General features: G+C 44.3%; 1 long non-coding RNA gene across 2 annotated transcripts in view; it reads left to right on the forward strand.

Moving 5' to 3' along the window:
- Nucleotides 1–272: 272 nt before the first annotated feature.
- Nucleotides 273–26,523, forward strand: part of LOC140215156 (uncharacterized) — a 45,143-nt gene continuing 18,892 nt past the window's right edge. Inside the window, exons 1-3 of one of the 2 annotated variants that reach the window (XR_011892074.1) lie at nt 273–455; nt 13,707–13,809; nt 16,438–16,570. This is a non-coding gene — a long non-coding RNA (uncharacterized lncRNA). The remainder of the gene's footprint in view (nt 456–13,706; nt 13,810–16,437; nt 16,571–26,523) is intronic. The other variant, XR_011892075.1, reaches the window with a different exon arrangement.

Consider the following 26,523-nt stretch of genomic DNA (forward strand, 5'->3'; position numbering starts at 1 on the left):
AGGCTCTTGTATCGTACGTGAAGCGAATGCAGCTGCGGCAAGTGAGCCCGCAGGATCACAAAAAAACAGCTCCGCCATAGTGTCTAGGGTCGGAGTAGAAGTGAGCACGCAGAGATGGCGCAGGCAACGGGCCGCGTGTTTCTATTTACGCCCAAGCCCAGCGCTCGACCGCTGCGCCGCCATGCGCCACTCGCGCGTACCGCACTTCTGGGTACTTTTTTCGCTGAAGCACCACGGCAAGCGCCCTAAATCCCCTAGATTCTTCTAGGTACTTGGGGGACTAGGGAGGTGTTCTACGCCTGGGCGCGCAGTCTGCTTCGCCAGCTCGCCAACGGCCTTCGGCGACGCCCGCCTTCATGCCTCGGCAACGCACCGCCGTTCTACGCGTTTGGGTCTTCGGCAAGAACTCCGTTGTTTTTGTGCGCATACACTGCGGGTCTTCGCAGAGTGTAGAGGTAAGCATTTCCTTGTTTTTGTTTCTGAACTTGGTGTGATAGTTTGGTATCGCTGTGTGGCGGCTGCGTCTTGCTGCTGTCTGGGCTGGGAGAAGGCAAACGCTATATACTGAACGCTATACTGGTGCAGTAATCCGCGTTTCTCATAGGAGATGAAGTCAGAACCAAGTCAGAACTTAGCCGTTTTTGTAACACGGGTGCGCACTTTTGATGCGCGAGAGAGCCAATCGAAGTCGAGAACTTCCATCCAGATCGGTCCCGATCGCGATCATAAGTGTACGTGTGACACCGGTATAACCCACGTTGCGTGGTATACGCACCGCGTTCAACGAATTTCAATTTTTATCATAAAGTGGTCTTAGTTTTATGTACCCTTCCTGTTTATGTAGAAACGTTTTCTACGCTAGATTTCAGTATTTCACTCATGTGATTAATGGCTCTATTACTTTTTTGTGATCATTTTGTACCATGCTGTGCCAAAATTGATGATTTACTTGGCTTCTATTTTCCTTTTTGAAGTACCACATTCAAGCACTGTGGTCACGGTTTGGGTCTTTTGAAAAAATTACAAGCAATTTAGTTGAAGTATGGGTTTACTCTCTTCAACTGCTAAAAAATACAATGTGTAAACATATTTTTATTTACCTTGAATTTAACTCTTTCATATAATTAATACCTGGTTGACTCTAGGTGCAGTTTTTGACGCCTTAGAGATTCTCAAGCACTGATCTATCACTTTTGCTTGAGTTAATATTTGCTTTAGTGTCCCTTTAACAAGTCCTGTAACTGAAATAACTCGCCTTTTGCATGTGTCTCATCCCGTGTGCTGCAGGGCACTGCCCTCAGCCTTGTTCAACTCCTTAATAATGAATTGCCACATCTTATTGCTATCAAAATATGTCCCAACATAGTTGGCTGCATGCCGTTCCATGAGATTCCATTGGTCAGATTACTTTTAACATTGAGTTCACATACTCTCCATGTATCTGACACTGGGCAAATGAGCTCTAGCTTCTGTTGTACTGTCGCATGATGATGCACTAGTGAAGTCGGATTGTGCACGTGTCTTGAGTACTCCCGTTTTTTCAAGGAAAGTGGGTTCGTCGTATCATCTTATGTGCAAGTTTGAAGATGATTGTGTTTGTTCCGCAGTTTACCCCATCGCTGCCATTACTTATGAAAGTGTGATGATATTGAGATAAATAACGACAGCTGAAGCCTGTGGGATTTCATATTATGATTACAGAATACATTTTCTGTCATCACTGCTAATGAATTATTCTTGGCTTTCCTGTTGGGCACAAGCTTGCCAAAATAAAGCTTTATTTTCATTTGTTGCTTTTTTTTTTCTGCCATCTGGAGCGCTCCAGCCAGTGCATGACAGTACCTTAAAAAATTCCTTGCTACAGGCATGCCTGAATATGTTGGTCTCCTGCACACTATTGATTTGTCTTGGTGTAAACACATCAAAGTGCGAAAAATAGATAACTTGCATATGTCCTGCACTTATCTCATGTAGCTATCAAAAAACTAACTTGCTGGCCTGGCGCCCACTTGTCTAATCTGTGAGTGTTTGTAAGCTGTAAACATTAATGCAATAATATTAGCTGGGCTGCATGTACACAGAACTAAGACGTGCACATATGCCGATACTCACTTCCTTACAGATCTAAATAAAGAAAACTAACCCCACCTTAGATTGACTATCCTACTGAATGTCTTACCTAATGGGTAATATTACTCCAGTTTAGCTCCATACATACAGTTTGCAGAAGGAACAATTGCCAGATCTAAGAACATTAATATTCTCACCTTTTAGCCATGTGTATTCATTGTCACCTCTTATTTTATGTTTTCAAGTAAATATATTAACGATAAAAGTAGTGAGGATCATAAGCAGGCACTGTAACTTCAGCCAAGCGCATCAGTAACTCTAGATGTATCCACACTGACATGGAAAAGATTGCTCAGATTCGTGTTTTAGGAAGGGCAACAGCTCTTTGAGATGGTGATTGGTAAGTTTGGCAAAAATAGAAGTATGATGGATGGCCGCTTAGTTGGCTTACATATTTCATGTGAAATGTTTTGAGTATAATTCATGGTATGTTAACTAAGAGGTGGTTCATGATCATTAGTCTCATTTGCTTGTTCAAGCTGGAATGTGATGTCCATTGTCAGTACTCAGTTATAAGAACTTCACTAAATGATTAGAGCAAATGTTGCGTGTCAATATCGAAGGACGCAGATTGTTGTGAAAGAGAAACAAGAAAGAATAATAGGCTGCCAACGAGAACAATTTATTCTTTAAATGTGTCAACAGCAGTTACAAAACAACTTGGCACATTTGCGCTGCAAAAACGTAACAGACAGTACAACAAAGAACAAAAGGTGAAAAGTGAAGTCACAGAGGAGAGGCGGCAGAGAAAATAAAGAGCTGTACAATGCCAAAAGGATATGGTACAAAACGAAGATAGCATTTTTGTTCAGCTCATCTTACGTCTCTTCCATGGTTACCTTTTTCATGCAGTGCACCGTCTAACTCTATTATGCATTTCTGTTGCATCAAGGCATGTCTTTATGTTGCATCATGGCATGTATTGGTGCTGGTCACTTATCTAATCAACACAGGACTAACGCTACAAAAAAATTAAAATGGCGTGCTACATGATCAAATCATGCTTTTGGCATGTAAAACCCAGAATTCAATATAAAAAAATTCACACTCTATTCACACTAGGTTGAGAACGACACAAGCAGAGCTAGAAATGTTCCTGTGACCAAAGTAACAAAATTTACGAAGAGCGCCAGTGTAACACTGCCAATCACAATTTACTGAGGTGTGAGGAACCGAGGGCCACCATGTGGCATCAATGTTTGAAGCACAACTTATGCGCAAGGCTGGCAACTTGCAAGCTGAACGGATGCTATTCATACATTGCTTTGGGCTGTACCTTACTGCTACCAATCAAGAAGCCCTGCCTGATAAACAAAAGCTAGCCCTACAGCTCACTATAGCCACAGCACTGGTGGTTGTTACACACATAATGAAGGAGTGGAGGACAGCCGAAGTGCAAGCAGGATCGCCAATGCAGAGCACGAGACAGTGCTCGACCTGAACCAGCGCTCATCGCTGCGGACCTTTCTGCATTCATGGCCCATGTTCAGTAAACATCTTTTTACTTGCGAACGTAGATATTGTAAGCACTATTAACATACTTCGTCATTTTAATTTGTACATAGCCATCATCTTCCCTGTTCTACTTCTTCACGCATGAGCTGGGGCGTTTCCTTTTTGGAATAAAAAGCGCTTGACAGCTTGGTTGGTCTCAGTCATATAATATTAGTGCTAGATTTCAATACAAATAGCAATATCATCCTTGAAAAGTCGCTTGAAGGAATGGCACCATGAAGGCAACAGAACTAGAGGTGGACTCTTGGTAATGTGCGGATGCTGCATGAAGTATTTAAACCACCTCAAGAAGGGACAGACAATTGATATAGGGTTCAGGAGCAGCTGGCTATGCAATTTCATAAAAATAACAAACTGCAAAAGGGAAGGGGCATGTTAGCATTAGTAACCACTGCAATCAGACTTTGTGAGCTACAGTTACTGCTTGAAAATCGTCCTAGTGCAGGCCGAAACGGCATTTTCGATGACCTATGACGTGTGTTCAACATATTCACTGTCCTTAAGCATGCTGAGACATATTTGGTGGGTCAACTGTGAGGTGTCCGTAGAGTTTGAGTTCTTAATGGCATTTGGCCCCAGGTACATCATCCCGCACACTTTGGCTGAGCACATGCCCACGTTTTGTTTTCCTGATTTTTCCAGCTGTTCTTGGTCGGCCGGCAGGAATGCGTCCCGAACCTCTCGGTAGGCCAGGTCGGCGCCTTGCCAAGCTTGTTGGTTGTACCTTAATTTTGTTACCGTGCCTGATAGCCCTTCCCATGGCCTTTTGCCTCAACATGTATGCAAACACAGCGCTGCTGGTGTTCAGCTTTAACAGGTCTTCTGTTATGGACTTGATAACAGCAGCATACTGAGGAATGCATTCACCAAGTCCATGGGCGCGCTGGTATGCTTCATTGAATGCAGCACACTCTTTTTTGTGGTCCTGCAAAAAGTCACGTAAATGAACATGTTTAAATCTTGAAAGTCCTTTAAGCCAACAAATGTTTTTTTGCTTTGAAGTGATGTTTGTTAAAGCCAACGCACTTACATATGTGTTAAAAGAAAAAGCCAAAGAAGAGAACAGGGATGCAGACGGATGAAGCCATCAAAAATACACTCCTTTGATAAGTTGTTCAAGTCATGTTCTAGTTTGTGGACATCTTAACAGAGTACATTTTCTAAAAATCTACAAGCTATAGATGGAGATTGGATATTAGCTATTAAAAAAAGGCTATATTAAGCACCCAAAGGTGTATTTTAGGTGCTGTAGAGGCCACAATATGCACAAGCTGTTTGCACACAGTCATTTTTTTTGGCATGTGCGAATAGTAGATTTTGAGCTCGAAGCAAATATTGATTTTGGATGAACATTTTTTTATCGAATATTGAATAGCTGTTGTGTAGAGAATTCACTGCAAACTTGAATGAATGAATGAGTGAACTTTTTTTATTTATCAGGGAGAAACAGGGGGTTATGGAATGTAACTACTGAATATTGTACTAATTGTTCTGTGGAAGAATGAGATCAAACTTTGGTGCTGTAGGACTTGTTAAATAAATGTCAAAAGCTATAAAGAGGTTAATTGATAGTAAAGCATGGTGCAACTGTCTTTGTGAATGCAGTAAGTTAATGAGAAGAAACAAAAGTAAAACAGTGCACGCATTAACAATTAGACTACAGCTATGACTAGAAGTATAACGGGGATGGTGCCATAACAGTGCTTTCACTTTAATTAGACATCTCGATTACACTTAATAGACATCTTGGTGCTCATACTGACACTGTAGCCAGCGCGTGCACACACGTAAGCGAATGCATTCTAAGTTCTGTTACAGTGCCTCTTGCAGTCCTGGTATGCTTCACTGCATGGTATATATGCTTCACCGCATGACACACTAGTATTGCGACGGAGCGGAATCAAAAAGACCGATTATTACTATTACACTTTGAAAAACTATTTTTGTTGTGAACATAGAATTGCACAATATTCGAAACTACTAGTAAAGTTATGTCTCATATCTACCTTAAAGTACAAAAGCCTTCACTTAGGGGAGGAACAGTATTGTGCAACCCTTCATAGTCTCTACACTTGGTTGGATTTGCGACAGGCTACCACATGGACTAATAGAATGTTGCAGCAAACCTGCCATTTCATACAGTTCCTGATGCAATGAGCAGGTAATGGAGATATAAGGGCTACACTTCTTACAATGCATCATGTGCCACTTGCTTGCACAGAAATTGAGATGCTAAAATTCTAATTGGCATCTATAGGCATGTAGATTAGAAAATTGACAACTCACAGGCACCATCAAACTTGTGCTAAATTTCTTCATAACCCATAAATTCTAATCTTCTGCCTTTGATTTGAAGAAATGGAGATATAACCCAGTGTCTGCTCCTGAATGACAGCTTAGTGATATTCTTCAAAAGTTGTAGGTATTTTACTGCATGCCAAAATCATAGTAACGTTTTTTGTTTTAAAAAAAACGCACATGAGCTTATCACTGTTCCCCCTCCTAATCATTTAAAGTGAATGCCTTCCTTTGGATGCGTTACCCATTATTGATGTTTGGGCACCAACTGGTAATGGAAGCCGAGTGGCACTGGCTAGGTTAAATAAGCTAAAAGGTGGAAAAGTTGTATGTAGCCCTGATTGGATATCTTAAAAAGTTATTCACATTTCTAGATATACTTAGCACACTATAACAGCTGTATAATGCTAGACCTAAGCATTTAGGCAGAAGCTTTTTGGTGGCAAAGAAGTTTGAAAAGGAGGTAAGGGTCATGCATTGGTTGACAAAAGGAAAAACTGTAGTGTATACGAAAAAAAATTTACTCTTCCCACTGCTGTAGAAAGCAGAGAGAACAGCTAGTGAAATCAAAGTACCTAACTTTCAAATCAACACTAAGAAGAATTAGTGGATATAGACAAGTTGTGTAATGCATAGTACTATAAATGCTGGTGTAAGTGTGTGATGGACGCATCTTTTCTCTGTTGATAGTGTTGAGTCAAACCTGTTCAGAATTGAGCTCATCACATTTTGTAAAGGAAAATGCTATCAAAACCTCGTACCAGATGTATTTGGCCCAAGTCAGCCATCTCTTCTTGCACCTCTGGCGCTGTGGAGATTGTCTGCGTCTCCTGCCCTACGTCTTCGTGCGAAGTGGATGGTCCTGCTTCGCACACAGATGAGGGTGCCAAGGTGGGGGCATGTGCAGTCAAAGGCATGAAAAAGCCTGCTGCTGGACAACGCTTTCCGAGGGCAAGCTGGCCAAGCTCTGTGCGGTCTCCAACTGTCAGCTCCGGGCTGTTCGGGAAAGCACCACCAAAGGCTTGTTGCACAGCAGCCTGGTGCTTACAGAAAGCACCCTGGTTCCCTGCCCTGCAGCTGCATAGCCCAATGTCCGCCCATACCTCATATGTCCCAGTTCCAGAAGAATTCGGAACATGGTAGCAATTTTGTTCTACTTCTAGAATTGATTTTGGGGGGGATTCCGGCATTTTTTGCAGAAGGTGCTCATAGCCAATTCGGTGGGTAGGTTCCCGATTGTGTGCGTGGCGCAGCAGCCGTGTTTCGAAATATTTCTCCCAATTAGTAATCACAAATTCAATTAAAGCTACTGCGTTGTAGGCTTTTGTTCTGTTTAGGATGATGTCCTTTAGAATACGGACAGAAGCCTCCGAATAGTTATTTGTGTTTTGGCCTCTTGTTAGCACACCAGTACGATACAAGAGCACCCACTCACATTGGCGCAAAAGAAACGTGTTCACTCTCTGAACATAGGGCATATGAGGCAGGGACTGAAGCTCTGCAATGGCTGTCTCCAGTTCGTGCTCCTCCTTTGCATAGAGAATCTGAAACACCAGTTCAAGCATGCATTTCTTTATTAGCATTTTGTTTTCAGCATATCTCGTTATCTGCTATTTCCATTTCTCTGTTAAAGCAGAGTTTTGCAACCATTAAAAAGTATAACTTTTCCAGAAAAGATTTCCACATGGAAAGAGTACAGTATCATGATATATTTCTTTTTCTTTTTTTTCATTTCATTGCACGTGTCAGTGATAGCAGTAACTTTGCTTTCAGTATGACTTCTCTTCAGCTACATATTTTTTTTACTTTAAATAACTTGTATGCTGTGTTCCTTTTCTTCTGTTACTGTTAAAAAAGATTGCCAAATTTCATGCTAATTCGACACTACATGCACAGGCCTTTGGGAAAAGGCAGTAAAAGGTGCTGTGCTTTATTGGTTATAACTTATCAAAAAAGATATTTAAGTGTTGATAATGTCACCTGAAAAATAAATTATTAAAAGATAGTGGAAATTCAATATCCAATCCTTAGTGTAGGTTTGTTCTGTGCCTATCAGCATGGGTCATGTGGGCTCACTGCTTAGTCCCTCCAAGCATGCTCTTTTTCTGCCTTTTAATGGGAACCACATTTCTAATAAATAGTAGTTTTTCTAGTGATGTGTGTTTGTGAGTGCATGTGTGTGACATTGTTTTCTGTGCTATGCGTTCTGGTTCATGCTAGCCAAAGAAAAGTCATGGCCAAAATTTCCTGGCTGCTCTTATTAATCTCAATTGAAAGCTGTTCAGCTGAAAGTGCTTAGAGATAGCACTGCATGTGCGGAAGCATGAAAATAATTTTTGCAACTTTTCTGCTCTAATTATGAATAAATTACTTGGTGTGGAGAGACAGGATTGCTGCATTGTTTTGGTATTTAATTTGTATAAAGTATGCAGCAAACAAGAAAAAATGAAAATATATAAAAGGGTATGAACACACTAATAAGACTGTTGAGTTTAGAGTGACACAAGAGGCCTTCGCTAGAATCGGGATATTTGTTTTTGAAATAATTTACATTCTTACCTCAGACAGAGCTCCCATGAATGAGGAAATTATGTGAATGTGACAGACGTGACAGAGCAGTACAAGCATGACAAATTTGGATTAGCATGCTAGGTGGCATGAGGGTCCTCCCGTAGTCTGTTTTTGGTTGACTGTACATTACGGTGAAACAATGCCAACAGGAAATGTCTTGTCCTGTCCCGTTTTTCACATGTCCCGTCATCTGCACTGCTTCGCCATAGTGCTGTGCTGATTCTGTTTTGATATTATGCTATGGCTCTACATTGTAATTGGAGTGAGAGAGTGAACAAGGTAGTGCACATTGCCTCTGGGATGATGCATGCAATTAAGTCAGCTCACTTATTCCTACAGTAAGAAAGGGATGTAACCTATTCTTCCTTTTTCTTTTTTTTCACAGGCAAGTTGGATTGTGAGGTACATGAACGGCCTGTTACTTTTGACAAGTTTAGTTGCAAACAACTGCAATAAAGAAGCGCTAATAGATTGACCCCCAGCCGCAAAATATTGCATGGCATGCAACCACATGGCAAAATAGGCTTCTGCACCTTATAGCGGTGCACACTTGTTATTGACAGTAATATTTCTGCATGTGCATCCTTCCACAACTGCAAACGTGAATATTTGGTGTTTTTGCTATGTGTGCTCGCAGTATGTCAGTTTGAGTGGGAGATGTCACTTATCTGTTTGTATTCTTGCAAGTTGGGTGGCTTAAGGAGTGAAACGAAGTTTGCGCTGTTCACAGGGCTTACACTCCATCACTAATGTGACAGCGCATATCATGTGTGTTCGGTGACGAGTGCGCAGCGGTTCTTCTTTCTTAATTTCACTTCTTTGTTGCCAAGCTCCATTTGTTCTTATTTTTGTCTGTGTATGTGTGTTTTCACATCTTTGAACATGCTAAAGGATTCGCAGTGGAAAAGAAAGACTAACCAAATCTTGTTGTAGTTTGCAAACACACTGTGCATACACATCGTTTAATACTACTGCCTAGTCCCGTGACCCATCATAAGACTTGGTGTTCCATTGGCCCATGGTGCATTTCTGTGCATCATTCCTTTGTCTAATGCTACACGGCATAGCTCTTCACAACATGCAAAATACTACACACATTTCAAGGTGCATGTCACTTGAAGCAGGAATCCATGTTACATAGGCATCGTAGGGCAGTTGTTGGATAAAAGTTCTGTTTCCAAAATTTTGGTAATGTGAACAGTTCTCAGAAGTTCCGATAATGGTCTCATTGTTTGCTGTAGCTGCATAATGTTCAGTGTGCCGTATTTAATAAACCATGTTCAGTAAGCAAACTAAGGCCTCCTGACATCCAAGCATTCCGAGCCAATGTACACCTACCAGTCTAAGATAAAATTACAGCACAAAAAATATTTAAGCTGACCAAAACAATTTGACTTTATAAATACATAACTTCAGTAGTTCATAGTTTCATGCCAGAGGTTTTGATGACACTGCATCAAGTCTTCTTAAATATCTTAAATTTCTTGCTACTCAAAGGGCCCCTGAAACAATTTGGAGAAATATTGTAGACGCATAGGGTTCAGCTACAGTAGATTATTCGCATCACAATTCGTAGGAAGCGCCGCATGTTAAGATAGCTAGAGACGAGTACAAGTTACCCTCCTCCATAGTGATGCATTTTCTCCTCAACTTGTTCACCGAGTGATCGGGGCTAAGCTCCGCCTTCACTGGCTCTGCGTCATGATGACAGGTCATGTCATCTACTTCCATTTGTCTGGGAGCGAGTGCTCAAAGCCTCTCCAACCTCTCCGCCAGCTGCTTGGCAGTCGATCCCACGGTGTAAGCGAGAGCTATCGAAGCAGCGTGCGCTGCGAGCATTCTATCGCAGCGCTGAACGTGTCTGCTATTTCGGTAACCGCAAGCGAGCTGAGCGTTTCAAAGGATGGGTGGAGGCATAAACTCAAGCTAATGAAAAAGCTTTGGCGTAGATGTATGTGAGTGGCCTGATTGGTCTGCATGGTCCAGCCACCTAGTGGTGCAGAGCTTAACCACCCAAAGAGCTAATATTGCTCTAACCAAGTGTAAAACGTCTTAAACATTTACAAAAACAATGTGTTCATGATTATGCTCCTGAGAAAAATTTACACCAGTATCAAAGTATAATAGACTTCGCTACAGCTACTGTCCTTGGTTGAACTTTTGCAACCAGGTGGCTTCACCGTGCAGACTATTCACATTTGCACTTCTGCTCATCCTGTAAAACGGCACAGTCAAATGGCCGGGTCCAGTCTGCTTGCGCTTGCATTTACCCAAATAATGGACACGCGAAACACTATTGTGGTAGTAATTCTCAGGCGTAAAGTGACGGCCACAAACGCGCAAAATGGCATTGATCGGATAGCAACAGTCTATGCATTGTAGCCACTCCGCTCGTCTGCTTCCTTGCATAGGGACACAAAGTTGCAGCTTGACGTATTGCCAGTTGCTAGGTTTGCGGCCCACAATGTGACAAGGGTGAACCATGGTGCTTGTGAAAGTAAAGATCGAGATCAACACTGACTGTGGGGCTCTTGTTGACACGGAGAACGTTGTAACAAAAGCAAACACTTGCTTTGTGCCACAAGTGCTTAAGTGTAGTGAGAAATTGTCCTGGTGCATTCTCTTTGAGTTACTTTCTTTTTATAGAAAAAAATTAATAACATTCCAATTAGTACAAACATTTGTTCACCATAAAGGTAGAAAAATTATAGATGATGCGCTCTAGGTAGCCTATGGGATAACTCACCACACTGCCATCATTAGGAAAACTTGCGTCAAATAGTCAGGGGTGGCTGAAAATTCAGCCGAGTGACATGGTGCGATTGGTAGCAATGTACGTTTTTAAAACCTTATAATAAATTACAGGCTTTACGCAGAGCACTTAGATATGTCAATTAACGATCATAAAGATCTACCCTAACAACTCAGTACGATTGTACAAAATCGTCAAAATCATTTTAGGGTCTTTTACTAATTAGTATCTAAGTATACGCAACGAAAGTATTAATTATCTGAAACTTTGCTCTACCTTCTGGAAAGCTGCCATGAGCTGACGTCTTTCTGCTTTCCCTATGCTGTTCTGTGCTGATTTGAGCCAGCGCCACTCCGCTTGCAACACATGAAAATGGCACAGCAGCTGCCTGGCGGAGGGCCATACGTCACGCAGGGCATCTTTTTCCGCTCTGGCATTGTCCGTCATGAACGCACAGGGCACCTGCGTATCACAAAAATAGTGTCTGTTAGTAGTGTTATGCAGCACTTTTTTATATATTATGACCTATTATGCAGCAACAGCTCATTGGTCACTTTTCAGTGCAAGTCATAATGGGTACATATTGGTAAAAAGCATGCATGCACACGAGCGGTTATTTTTCATTCCTTAGCATGCTCTGTAACCACAGAATCATTGCCTGTGGTAAATTGAATGTTGCGCAACAGGTGCAGAGCCAAACAAAGGCACTTTTGACAAGAGTGCCGCCACCATCCTCTACTTTCCTCTAACAAAATGTTAGGATCATTCTAGCCCACAGAAGAAGACAGGCCATGAGTGAAGGGAGTCAGAGGCTTTAAGGAAACACAACAAAGAAAATGTGAGGACAGAAATGTAGCTGCAAATTGACCTGCCAGTATGCCACATTACCCCGACGTTCACACCTACGAGTACGTAGCTTTTTAAAATGTTTCTAACTGGTATGTTAGCTCATTTCTAGCTAGCAACATACGTAGGAACATTATCATGAAACAATGTTGTGCTTAGCACTGCGTCAACTACCCTTCTATTTATTTATTTACCTACTTCACTTTTGTACTTCTAATGCTATACTTTATTTATGGCCTATTAAGCTTGGATGACAGTGTACGTTCACTGCACAATATGAACTCAAGATCATCACAATAATTCAAGCAGTATGTCGTTGCTGCCCCGATAGATGGATTGCCAAGTGTCCTTATAAACCTGTTGGCTGTAAAGAAACATGTAGTGCAGAGTAGGCTGCAGTTTCACTATTTTTTCTTTACAATGCTAATTCAAAGCTGAACAGTGAATAAAAGCAATAAATTAGATTATTCTTATAAAATATTACTTTAGAGCCTGCCTCCTCCCTCCCATTCCCTTTTGTTTCATTTATTTGTTGTAAAAAGTCTGGTTAGTGAAGGGGAAAATAAATTGACAAATATTTTGTATTTAATTTTGTGCCACTTTGTGGCTACAGTGACGGCATGGTATCAAATTGTATAGCTTTTTCGCCTTTGTGGAATAACACAAGGTGAAGTTTTTTGCCTGTTGACCCTGTAGGTACCTTGGGAGGCAGTGCAGCCCGTTAAGATCAAACAGGTCTATAAACTGAAGAAAAAGAAAAAGAACAGGGAATCGCAAGACTATGTCGCTGCTCCCTCTTCACTTTTTGCATTCCCTCGGGTCTGCTAAGGTGCAGCACATGCTAATAATGTTGTATTTGGTATTCGAAAAGGTCATTAACTCAATGTGATAAGTAATGATGTCATTATATGTGTTTTGGCATAACTATCTCTGCCGTTCTCATTATAGGCGCACATAATGTACCCAAGTCAGTGCAGTTCGTGCCCCTGCTACAATGTGCGAGTTCTGCTCCTGCTGTGTGCCGAGTCTGGTTGTCACACTCTGTTTCCCTTCAATGTTTGTTTGAGCTTTGGGACATCTTTGCCTTGTGGTTTTAAGGCTGTTCTGTTTTTAGCAGTTGCACATATACCAAAGCACTTGAACTGTTGTTACATGTTAGTCTCACATGTTTCTGTTGAATAGAAATGCTGAGGCAGCTGTCACCTTGCTCCATTCAAAGATACCTTATTGGCTATTCATACAGCTGCCTGGCAAGTGATGACTACCAGGTCTTGAGAGCAGTGCTTAAATTTTTTGAAAACTCGCATTTCAATATCACAGTTGCCTTGGATTTGCTTTGATATTGTTAGGCATAGAATGCTGTGAATAAAATATAAAAGGGTTTTACCTTGTTGTTGCCAAAGCATTTGGGATAGTTCTTCTCGAGGAGCTTGAAGGCAAGCCTGTAGGCTTCTCTGCTCTGACCGCGGTGTATAAGCACAGCTATAGGAACTGCACCTGCTTTGGTCGCTGTCAGAAGTATAGTAGCTGTATTCCCATCTACATCGCATGATGATGTCGAATCTACAAAAATGATGTTCTGGGCGGATTCCAGGTTCTGGGCACGGCGCATGATGGGCGTTATGACCAGTGCTGCCCAGCCACCATCTGATGTTTCACAAGTGCTGACGTCTGCTCCTGCATATTTGCCACAAAAGGTACAAAGTTAACGGGTGCTAAGTTGTATTGATACAAGCAGAACATACAAGTTATGATGCCAATTTCGTTTTTTATCATAGGGAACTGCTGAAAGAATTTCTGCAACTTTTCTTTTGTGTCATTAGATACCAGTCAAATGTTTCTTTTTCTTTCTGCAGCATCAATTCTTCTAGTTAAGAAGAAATAAAATGCTGGTGTTTATCATATGCTGGCTAGATTTACATGAACGGAATTCACAAGCGGTGTTTTACTGCAATATTTAGGTGAATCATACTAATACAAAAGCATTATGTGGCCCATTACACAAAAATGCATCAGCGTGACCGAAAGATGGTACCAAAAATGGCCAACGCTGCAAAGAGTAAAAATACATGCAAAAAGGCTTGGATTGATGTCACATTTGTGAGGAAGCTTCCTGTAAACAAGGTAAATTAATGGCTTTGAAAAGAACATTTTGTAACTTTCGGTCTGGGTGGGAATCGAACCCCGGGCTTCCGGGATGCGAGACAAGCATGCTTCCCCAACGCCACAGCGACTCCATGTTTCTGGCTGACTAAAGGTGTGCCTAGCGCATGCGTGATTGCACACGTCACGTCGTAGCCATTTGAGTGATTAAAGGTGTTTCACCAAAGGGACTATAATGCCAAAAGGACTATAATGCTTTTGCATTCCTAGACTTAAGCAGTCTTCAGTGTGCCTGCCGAAATTTTCTCTTATTGCATTAGGAACAGTTCAGTATATTTTATGACTGCTAAGAAATCATTTTCATGAGGAGACTTACCTCCAGCTGCATATTCATCCACTTTCTCCAGCAGCTTTGCCACAGGATTCCCTGCTGGTCCGTATTTAGCATTTCTCCACTCTTGATGCCAAAAGTAAACACTCTTCCTGTTAGGGTTTATGCTCCCATTGGCAAGAAGAAATGGGCCATCAGGCTTGGCGGACAGAAGTTGTTCATGACGCTGGATTGCCTCTGCCGGAGTCATGCCCTCCTCAAAGTACTCTGAGAAGGCACTTCTTACTTCAGGGCTTGCACGTAGTAGACGGAGTGCATCAGCGGACTCAGTGCTGTGGTTGTGCCTCTCTCTCAACTTAACCACAGCAGGCAATGGTACTGCTTTACGCAAGAATTCATCATTTTTTTTTGTGTCCTTGTTCACTTTTTTTATCTTAATGTCAACTCTTGCCTGGCAGTCAGTATTGCGTCCTGCTGCAGTTTTGTTGCGCTTACTATGCTGGCAATGCCAGACCTTGTGGTAGACCATCCTGCAGGTGAAATGTAATTACACATGTCAGTAATAAGCACAGATGTACTGGAAATATGAAAATGCTGTCCAGCACAAACCTGGTGCATGGTCACATTCAACCTGTCTAACATAAGTTTATTACTGGAAGTGAATTCAATAGCACTTGCCTCATTTCTAAGAATGCAAAATAGTGGCAACAAGGTACAGCTTAGTGGAGTTTGCCATACAATTTAGCTGCTGCTGGAGCGTATAATCTGTTGCTTTTGATTACAAGTGCTCTAAACAAGTCTGTTCCAAAATAAGAAAACATTCTTGACATGTATAAAATTATGCAGGTCCCACACACTGTGGGAATCAATGTAAGCGAAGCTTTCCATGCTGGATGCTTTTATTGACAATAGTTAGCGGTGATGTTGACAGCTAAAGCTTTATTTCTTCAACATTTAGGCTAACACGAGAGTGGTCAGCTGATGCTCCACATTACCTTGCGTGCACCACTGCTGTTTGTCTGCGTAGTACACAGAACACATAGGGAGAGGTGTTTGCTTCAGGTGTTGTTGTGGGCCATATTTTATAACCTCTGAGCGAGTTCAGCGTTGTCATTCCCTCACTTTGCGCATCGCATTCTGGCAAAAGTATTAAACTTGAATTGGATTATGGGGTTGTACGTGCCAAAACCACACTAGGATTATGAGGCAAACCGTAGTGGCGGACTCCGCATTAATTTTGACACCGTGACATTCTTTAACGTATCCCAATATATAAGTGCACATGCACTTTCTATTTCGCCCCCGTCGAAATGTGGCTGTCGCGATTGGGATCAAATCCATGACGTCTAGCAATGCCATAGCCACAAAGGTAATGCGGTGGGCACAGAACTGTTGATTTGACGGTCGACTGCTTCCGTAGTGTCTCCTGGACCCTGCGGTGCACTTTAATTAATGCGGCTCTGCTTCTCCACGCCCTGCGTAAGTTGCCCACTTCACATATTTGCATGGCGTTTATTTTTCAGAAATAGCAGCAACGTACCTTGAACTTAAGCTTATTCTGTTTTCCCGCAACCCGACCACTGTCCTAAAGTAGTGGGGTTTCCTTGCCTACTCACGTCACCTCCTCCCCTCTCTCATATGGGAACTGACTCTTCTCCTCCTTCTCTCTACAATTCTGTGTCCCCTCTGGCCTGGCACGTTAGTAGGAAGGGAAGCACTGCAGTTTATGCAATGCTTCTGAGGGGAGTCAAATAATTACAGCTGTCAAGTGGCTAATGGGGCGCTGGCCAGGGAGCTCCAGAGGGCATTGTGCACATTCGACATGGTAGGGTGAAAACGAGTTTCTCCTGTGGCCATTCCTCTCTGACTCTTGCCCGTCATCTATATACAGGCTCTGATTCCCCCCCACCGCCCACGCGCTGTGAACGACTGCAGCAGCCACAGTAGCCCACAGCAGCAGCAGCTGTGGGAAAGTCGAAGGAAGAGGCAAAGAAAGCTTCGCTTTAAAAAGCTGTCCTGAACAGGTGAACCACACTTTTCCGCTCATTGAAGAGGGAACCTCCAATTAAGATTCCTCACTTCCTCCAGAGGCTTTTGAATCCCATACTTCTTCTCATGCTTACTGAGACACTATAAGAGAGCCTGTGCTTAGAGAAAAGTGGTGCGTTTGTGGCATGGTTCCTTCGCATCAGTAATTGTCCTGTATCTCTGGTGTTACTATAGTCGCATTAAAAAAGTCAAGTGAAAAACATTCCTCTGACCATACTTTACAGCCACCAACTGATAACAAAGTCCCTCCTTGCCCTGGTGCAGGGCCCTGAAGTGTTAACGTTCAACTTTGAAACCAGCACTTCGAAATTTCATAGTTACAGCCACATTATCCTGGTATTGTGCTGATGTGCATGTGCACTGTTTATTGCAATTGAATGCCAGTCCTCACTCATGTAGACATATTGATTTAGTGTTTGCTTGAGATGGAACTGCAGTTAATAATAATTGGCCGATTCCAAAAATCTTTCTGCGCGTGCGCCAAGCCGGCACGGCATGAGTCTCCCTTGCGATGGTTATCGTAACTAGACTTGGTTGGGAAACAATGCGAGACAACGCGGCCACGCGGCTACTCTGGACAGTGTTGCTACGGAAGTACTGGTGGTTGCTCTTCTGATTTTTTTTTCGAGTATACCGGTTAATTGTGTCGCCTATGGGTACACGAACTACTGTGCAAATGGAAACTCGAGCTTCTTCCAATTTCCATCTGCAAAAATGTATGCGAAGATGGCTCTGTGGATATCTGCAGCGAGGCGTGCAAACCGGGACAGCTAACTGTGGCAGCCAGCAGAGCATTCTAGAATCTTCTGGGCGCACTTCATCACTGGCAAGTTTCCTTTAAAAAAAAAAAAAACTCCGAGTGACCATCGTATTGCAACCTCCTTCTCTCAAACGTACACCGGCCGCTGAAGCTGATAAACAGTGGTGTAGCAATAGGGGGGGCCGGGGGGCCGTGGGCCCCGGGTGCAAGGGGCCTGTGGAGGGGGGGGGGGGGTGTCATATACGTCTGAAGACACCCCTCTTTCCGCCGGCTACACCCGGGGGGGGGGGGGTGACAGAAGACCTATGGGCCCCGGGTGCCAGACGACCTAGCTACGCCACTGCTGATAAATCATCCGGACTATGTGCCAACAGTGATCACGTACAGCAAGACTCCGGACGATGCTGCTGTACGTGAAACTTAAGTACACGAATGTGCTGTCGCAAAAAATTTGTATTGCTGCCCTGTGGGTCACGATGTTAAGTCACCATGCACAGGGACTGAAAGGTGTGTAGGATCCTGTCAGGGTGTTTATTCAAGTTCGTTCGGCTCTGAATTGTTCTGGGGCCGTCTATAGTTTGGCTGCCTCGTTACTATAGGCTCTTGCATAAGGTCTACAACACGTCATCGTGCCGACGTGAAGGTGGTTCATTGTCACGTCAGCTAGCTTTCTATCCACCGCTCATATTCTGCATGTTTTAACGTATGTACCATCATTGGCCGTGTTTAATATGTTTCCTTAGTATGCACACTGACAGGACAGCGCGAGCCGAACCCCCCTTCTCCCTTCATTCTTTCCCCCTTTTCTTTTTCTGCACGCGATTGCACTGTGCGCTGCCTTGAGTTGCACGCAGCCACACTGCTATTATTTTCTAATGTAAATGCAGCATGCGAGTTGTCTTATGAAGCCAATGCACTAAATCGTACAGTCAACTGTATTTGCTTGTAACAGAAACATATCATTACATTGCTGTGCAACAATGTCGTCCACTAGCATTTCCGCTTACTGAAAAGTTATCATGATCTGAGACTTAAAGGCAGCAAAAATGTGTTATTTTAATAGAGTAGTTAATGATGTGAGTGAGTATAAAGACATTTTTGACGTTGTTTTAACAATTTCTAAAAGTATCTAAACGTTGCTTGGCCGTATATAGCATATCATGTTATGTATAAGCTGTACAGGAACTGCCAACACAGGTTCCAGTCATATACTACACCGACACCATGTATACACTGCCCGTCTTCATTGACGGCTTGCACATTGCCCGTACCAGTCAGTCCACCTTCTGAATCAGCTGTGGGGAAGCTTATAATTTGATTTGCCACGTAGCCTTCATCATGTAGCGCCCAGCCTCGATGCACCTGACGAACAGTTGAAGTGTTCGAGAAAAGATACCACCAAATGCCATCGTTCATTATGGAGCACTTCGAGAATCCCCGTTTGCACAAATGAGAGGGGTACATTGTCTTCTTAAATCATTACTCATGCACTGATTGAAAGCACTGAAACGACCCAGAAAGCAGGTTGTATCGATACACGGAGCACGAACTGTGTGGCACGAGATTCTCAGTTTTCCCTGCAGGTGGCGCTCACAATTTTGGAATCTGTCAATTACCTACAGTGTGGTGATGTGTTGCAGTACATATATGACGTCTCGTATATCGGCCATTAGTTCTATATAAAATCATGTTTTATATGAACGCAGTATATGTAGTGTAGATATCCCAAAATTGAAGCAAAATGTAAGGGTGTCACACCCCGCAGGGGCGTCTGCGTAAGCAGGCGTTTGGTGTGTTGCGCCACCACGTACCCGAGCACATGAGGGTTGGACCCTCCCGCGTGTAGCCGTGCGCGGCTTAGCCGTGTCCGGGGAAAGGGGGATCCTGGAGGTTGAGCCGATGTCGGGTGTTCGGACCTTTAAGGCCCCCCGGCGGAGGCAACACACCTCTTTGGCCTCTGCTTCACGTAGACGGCACCCCCGGACTGACCCACCCGGGGGAAATCGGTAGTTGCCTTTTCCTGTCTCTCGCTCTCCCTCCAACCTTCGTCTTTCCCTCACTTTCCATCTTTCCTGTCTTCTCCTAACTTCCGCTCACTTCCAATTTTTCCAGGCAGCAAGGGTTAACCTTGTGTGAATAGCCAACCTAGGTTATCTCATATTTGGTTATAGTGATAACGTACAGCTGGCGCTTACAGGACCTGTTTTTTACAGTCCCTGTAGCGTCCCCTTGTAGGGCTCCATGGTGGGTGGTTGGCGTTATTGCCGAAAATTACATTATTCTATGGCTAGTTCCTTCCCTGCACTTCCTGATCGCCCTCAGAAAAGAGGGCGCACCGATGAAGTATTCCAGTTTTTTGGACGGCAAAAAGAATCCTTCCCACGTTTCCACGTGATACATTCTGCAAAACCAGATAAACCAGTACGAACAATCTCACCCTTCCTTGTTTCCAAGTCATTGACTGAAGTCTTTGGTCCTGGATATAAGGCGTCGAGGATGGCAAGCGGAGATCTCCTCTTGGAGCTCCGCAATCAAAAACAGTATGAAAAATTGTCAACACTTGTTTCATTTGGGGAAACCCAAATAATTATAACCCCGCACCGCACGATGAACACCACCCGTGGTGTTGTCTCTGACGATGACATGATGGAGCTCACTGAGGCTGAACTCTTGGAGGGCTTCAGTGACCAGAATGTTATCAATGTTAAGCGAATTAAGATGAGGCGAGATGGAAAAGAGATCAAAACGAAACACCTGATACTCACCTTCGGCTCAAGTGTCCTTCCCGAGTCCATCGAGGCCGGTTATATCAAACTTCGTGTTAGGCCATACGTTCCCAATCCTCTGAGATGCTTTAAGTGCCAAAGGTTCGGCCACAGTTCACAGAACTGTCGAGGCCGGCTGACATGCGCCAAGTGTAGTGACACTGAACATTCCTCCGAAACATGTCAGAAGACTCCACATTGTGTCAACTGTGATGGCGAGCACGCCGCATACTCGCGCGCCTGCCCGTCCTGGAAAAGAGAAAAAGAGATTGTGACCATAAAAGTAAAAGAAAACATATCATTCAAAGAGGCACGCAGGCGGGTTGCATACCTTCCTAAGGCCAGCTTTGCCGAAGTGGCGCGTCAGGGGGCAGCGTCACAACGGCCTCCGGCGGCTGTCCGACCCACAAGCAGTGAGTCGGCAGTCACGCCATCTGCCCCCGCGGCGGTTGCAGCTAGCGCTGCTCCATCAACCGAGGAGAAGGGACCATCCACCCCGAAGGTGGGTGCAGCCGAGGCTGCCCCAACCTCCGAGGCTCCTTCCAGCGCTGGCAACGGCCAGCGCAGCCAAATCCCTCAGGGAGTCCCATCGACCTCCGGGCTGGTGGGCGCAGGGGTCTTGCCCTCCAAGGCGGGACTCCCTCTGAAAACTTCCCGCTCGCAAGAGCACGTGTCCGGCGCCTCACAAGAGGCAATGGACACCACACCTATCCTCAAGGCGCACCAGGCGCCTAAGGAGCGTCGAGAATCACTCGAACGCTTCAAAAAGAACAAAACACCAATTACAGGGCCTCGAAAGGGCTCTGTAATCTAAGGCATCTTTCCGTTTCCGTACACACAGCACTAATTTACATTAAATATGGATACACAAATCATACAATGGAACGTCAGAGGTCTCCTTAGAAACCTTGATGATTTGCAAGAACTCATCCACAAACATAATCCAAAAGTGCTGTGTTTACAGGAAACACACTTAAAATCTAAACACACAAACTTTCTCCGTACGTATGTTACGTTTCGCAAAGATCGCGATGATGCCGTCGCATCATCGGGTGGTGTTGCGATTCTTTCTCATAGAAGTATTGCGTGTCAACCTCTACAGCTACAAACGCCCCTTGAAGCAGTGGCGGTTCGAGTTGTCCTACTAAACAAACTCATCACCATTTGCTCCCTTTACATACCCCCGCACTACCAACTGAACAAACATGAATTTCACTCCTTGATCGATCAATTGCCAGAACCTTATGCTCTTCTTGGCGATTTCAATGCGCACAGCTCCCTGTGGGGCGACTCTCGTATAGATGCGCGAGGTCGCCTTGTTGAACAGTTCCTTTTTTCTTCTGGAGCGTGCCTTATCAATAAGAAAGAACCTACATATTACTCTCTTGCAAACCGATCCTTTTCGTCAGTAGATCTTAGTATAGTCTCCCCGTCGGTACTGCCTGAACTTGAATGGGAAGTTACCGACAACCCTTACGGTAGCGACCACTTCCCTATACTGCTAAGATCATATAAAGAAAACCAATATCCACCATACGCTCCTAGGTGGAAGATTGAGACAGCTGATTGGGAGAAATTTCGATCTCTAACTAGTATCTCATGGGCCGACCTGTCTTCGTTAGGAATTGACGCTGCAGTTGAGTTTTTTACAGCATTCATAATAGATGTCGCATTTAAATGCATATCAGAAGTAAAAGGCTTGGCCTGCAAACGACGTGTCCCATGGTGGAACGACGATTGTAGGATCGCTCGTAAAAAACAGAACAGGGCGTGGGGGTTGCTACGCGCTTCTCCCACTGCAGAGAATCTAGTCAACTTTAAAAAAGTAAAATCCGAAGGCAGGCGAACCCGCCGACAGGCCAGACGAGAAAGTTGGCAGAAGTTTCTATCGAGTATTAACTCTTTCAGAGATGAGGCGAAAGCCTGGAACAGGGTCAATAGGATAAGAGGGCGACAAGCACATGCACTCCCTTTGGTAAACACAGAAGGCGATACCCTACAAGATCAGGCGGACTCACTTGGGGAGCACTTTGAGAGCGTGTCAAGTGCCAACCATTACTCGCAATCCTTTCTCATATATAAACAAATAGAAGAATGTAAGCCACTCATGAGAAAATGTCAACAGAATGAACCATACAACTGTCCTTTTAGCATTGCCGAGTTGAGAGCTGCCTTGAGTGCATGCAAGAGCTCTGCACCGGGATCTGACAGGATCATGTATGAAATGATCAAAAACTTACATAAAGACACCCAAGTTACACTAGTCACACTTTTCAACACCATTTGGGCTGCGGGATACCTCCCGACTGCATGGAAAGAAGCTATAGTGATCCCGGTTTTGAAACAAGGCAAAGATCCTTCCTCAGTGGCAAGTTACCGCCCGATAGCCCTGACAAGCTGCCTTTGTAAGGTATTTGAAAAAATGATCAATCGCCGTCTCGTGCATCTCCTAGAGTCCAGGAAAATGCTTGACCCATTTCAGTGTGGTTTTCGGGAAGGGCGATCTACAACCGATCATCTTGTGCGCATCGAAGCGAGCATTCGCGATGCATTCGTGCACAAGCAATCTTTCTTATCTGTATTTCTGGATATGGAAAAAGCGTACGACACAACCTGGCGGTACGGAATCCTGCGCGATCTTTCCGCGCTAGGTATCCGCGGCAATATGTTAAATATTATAGAGAGCTACCTAGAGAACCGTACATTTCGAGTGAAAATAGGTCCTGCACTGTCGCGTACATTCATACAGGAAACTGGGGTACCCCAGGGTGGCGTACTCAGCTGCACGCTCTTTGTCGTCAAAATGAACACGCTTCGTGCATCTCTACCACCAGCTATTTTCTACTCCGTCTACGTAGACGATATACAGATAGGATTCAAATCCTGCAATCTCACTGTCTGCGAGAGACAGGTACAGCATGGTTTGAACAAGGTGTCACAGTGGGCAGAGAAAAACGGATTTAAAATCAATCCTCAAAAGAGTTCTTGTGTGCTGTTCACAAGGAAGAGAGGCCTAGTTCCGGATCCTTGCTTACAAATGTGTGGACAAGAGATACCAGTAAACAAAGAGCACAAATTTCTAGGTGTCATACTTGACTACAAACTCACTTTCGTCCCCCACATTAAACATCTTAAAGAAAAGTGTCTAAAAACAATGAACATAATCAAAATTCTATCCCAGACTACGTGGGGTAGTGACAGAAAGTGCTTAATGAACCTCTATAAAAGCCTCATTCGATCACGACTAGACTATGGTGCCGTGATTTATCACTCTGCCGCCCCAAGTGCGCTAAAAATGCTAGACCCTATTCACCATCTAGGTATCCGCTTAGCCACGGGCGCTTTTAGGACAAGTCCCATTGAAAGTCTGTATGTAGAATCAAATGAGTGGTCACTCCATTTTCAAAGAACATACATCAGCCAAAGTTATTTCCTAAAAGTCCACTCTAACCCTCAACATCCATGTTTCAATACCGTTAACGATATGACATATGCTACACTCTTTCATAATCGTCCCTCAGTAAGACAGCCTTTCTCGGTACGTGTGAGGGAGCTTAGCGAAGAAATGCACGTTCCACTCCTCGAGCTTCGCCTAATGCATCCAGCCAAGCTGCTACCTCCTTGGGAGTGGCAGCTCATACAATGTGATATATCGTTCGTGGAAGTCACAAAGCATGCCCCAGAGATTGAAATAAAGATGCATTTCCGGGAACTCCAGCACAAATACTCCTGCACGGAGTTCTACACAGACGCATCAAAGTCACACGACGGGGTATCCTATGCAGCCGTCGGTCCATCCTTCTCGGAATCCGACGCACTGCACCCGGAAACAAATATCTTTACGGCTGAGGCCTACGCACTACTGTCGGCCGTAAAGCATATAAATAAATCACAACTCCAGAAATCAATTATATATACGGACTCCCTAAGCGTCGTGAAGGCCTTGATGTCACCCTATAGACACAAAAATCCAGTACTTAATAAACTATATTCCGTCTTGTGTAGGGCGTACATATCAAACCAGCATATCATTATATGCTGGGTGCCTGGCCATAGGAGCATCGAGGGCAACGTTCTGGCGGACGAGATGGCTACGTCTATAGCATCGCAAGCCGTTAACCCTACTGCTGAGGTGCCTGTCACAGATTTGAGGCCTTTCTTGCGAAGGCGGCTGCGTGCCCACTGGCAACGCATGTGGGACGCGGAAAAAGATAATAAGCTCCACCTAATAAAGCCACAGTTAGGACTCTGGCCTTCCGTAACAAAATCACGCCGGACAGATGTCCTATTCTGTCGTCTAAGAATAGGACACACATTTGGCACACATAACTTTTTACTCACCGGAAACGAGCCTCCAACCTGTGGTAGATGCGGGGAGAGGCTGACCGTCCTCCACGTCCTTCTGGAGTGTCGGGCAGCCGAATCTGAAAGAAAGAAACATTTTCTTTTAGCATACCGCCAGCACATCCCCCTTCATCCAGTAATGTTACTCGGCCCAGAACCGCTGTTTGACTCCAGCGCAGTGCTGGGCTTCCTGAAAGATGTTGTTTTGCATGTTCTTAGCCCCACATGTTCGTAGCGGGTCCTCTCTTCAGAGGATACCGCTGTGATAGCTCTTTCGTGTAGCACGCGCCTCTAGGCCCTTGTGTTTCAAGGGCTTTGGCGAGGCAGCAGTGCTCCAAGTAATTTTACTATCTTATACATTTTCCATTTTGCATCATTCTCCTACGATGGATTTTAATGGTCATAGTTTTCTTCATAAATCATCGCCATAATTTTATAGCACGTACATTTTACGCAGTTTACAGCGACTATTTTTAGGCCACTTTACAGCCAACTCACATCTTCCATAATAAATCAACAATAACACTTGTCATGGCGCTCTTTGGCCAAACCTGGCCCTTGCGCCACTAAACACAACACATCATCGTAAGGGTGTCACAGTTACTTTCATCATGCTGTGTAAAAATGTGCAAAGAGGTAGAAAAGTAACTGGGACATATCTGTATTTTGCCACACATATTAACTATGTATATCTGAAAAGTAGTGCTAATTAAAGAATGCGATGGAAATACAACTATATCTACAATAGGCCACAATTATTTGAATGTAGCATGAACCATGATGTCATGAATTAAATAGGTTTAGTTTACATTTGCAGAGGGGCTAAATTATAGGTGTAATGTTTTAAGTAACTAGTATCAGACACTTTAAGCATTGTAGATGCAGATAGCACTGTTTTGTCTCGTCCACGGAGGAAGGAAAACTAAGGAGAGGCCCTACCCCCTCCGCGCGCTTGGAGAAAAGTGTGGCGGAAATGACGTAGTAGGTTCTCATTTTTTTTGCTGCTTTTTTATTTTTTTGTTGTATGGCCACGCCTTTTGGGCCACAATGGCGGCGTTGTTATGGTTTTGAGCGCTCACACGTGTTGCTCTGGTAGGTTTCGGGCCGTGGCAAAGGCGCTGAGTGGGCGGGTTTGCGTTAGTCACCGTGTCTTGTTGCGCTGTGTTACCTGCACCGTGCTCTGCCAGATGTTGCGCGAGCGCGCGCGCTCCGCGCGCGACACCACGCGCAGCGCGCCGTGGTTTCGCGAAAGATGTAAACAAGAGAGGAGGGTGGCCCAAAAGGCGGAGCATCGCCATGAGCAACGCCGAATTCCGGCTTCACTTTTGCTTCACAAAGAGTGACGTCAGGGCCTCTCCTTAGTTTCCTTCCTCCGTGGTCTCGTCAGTCATTTAGCTCGGAATACTGTCGTGCATGTACACAACCCTTAGTATCAAAAGAAAAAAAAAAACTTGACCTGTTTACTGCACAGTACATACCACAAGAGCATGAACAGTAAGCTACATATCCTAGTAAAGCGGGGCAGAAATAGGGAAATTTTGTCGTGTGTGTAAAAGTAAATTGTGATGTTTTTCCCCAAATGCACTAAGTAATATTTTGCCCCCGCAGGGGCGTCTGCGTCAGCAGGCGTTTGGTGTGTTGCGACACCACGGACCCGAGCACACGAGGGTTGGACCCTCCCGCGTGTAGCCGTGCGCGGCTTAGCCGTGTCTGGGGAAAAGGGGATCCTGGGGGTTGAGCCGATGCTGGGTGTTTGGACCTTTAAGGCCCCCCGGCGGAGGCAACACACCTCTTCGGCCTCGGCTTCACATAGACGGCACCTCCAGACTGACCCACCTGGAGGACATCGGCAGTCGCCTTTTCCTGTCTCTCCCTCCTCGAATCTTCGTCTTTATCCCTCACTTTTTGACCTTTCCTGTCTCCTTCTCTCTTCTGTTTACTTCTTTTCTCCTGGCGGCAAGGGTTAACCCTGTGTGGCTATCCAACCTTGGGTACACCATATTCGGTTATAGTGACGGCGTACGACTGGCGTCGTGCAGACTTGCGTGCAAGCTCTGCC

The sequence above is a fragment of the Dermacentor andersoni genome, chromosome 1 (genome assembly GCF_023375885.2).
Source record: "Dermacentor andersoni chromosome 1, qqDerAnde1_hic_scaffold, whole genome shotgun sequence".
Classification (NCBI taxonomy): Eukaryota; Metazoa; Arthropoda; class Arachnida; order Ixodida; family Ixodidae; genus Dermacentor; species Dermacentor andersoni.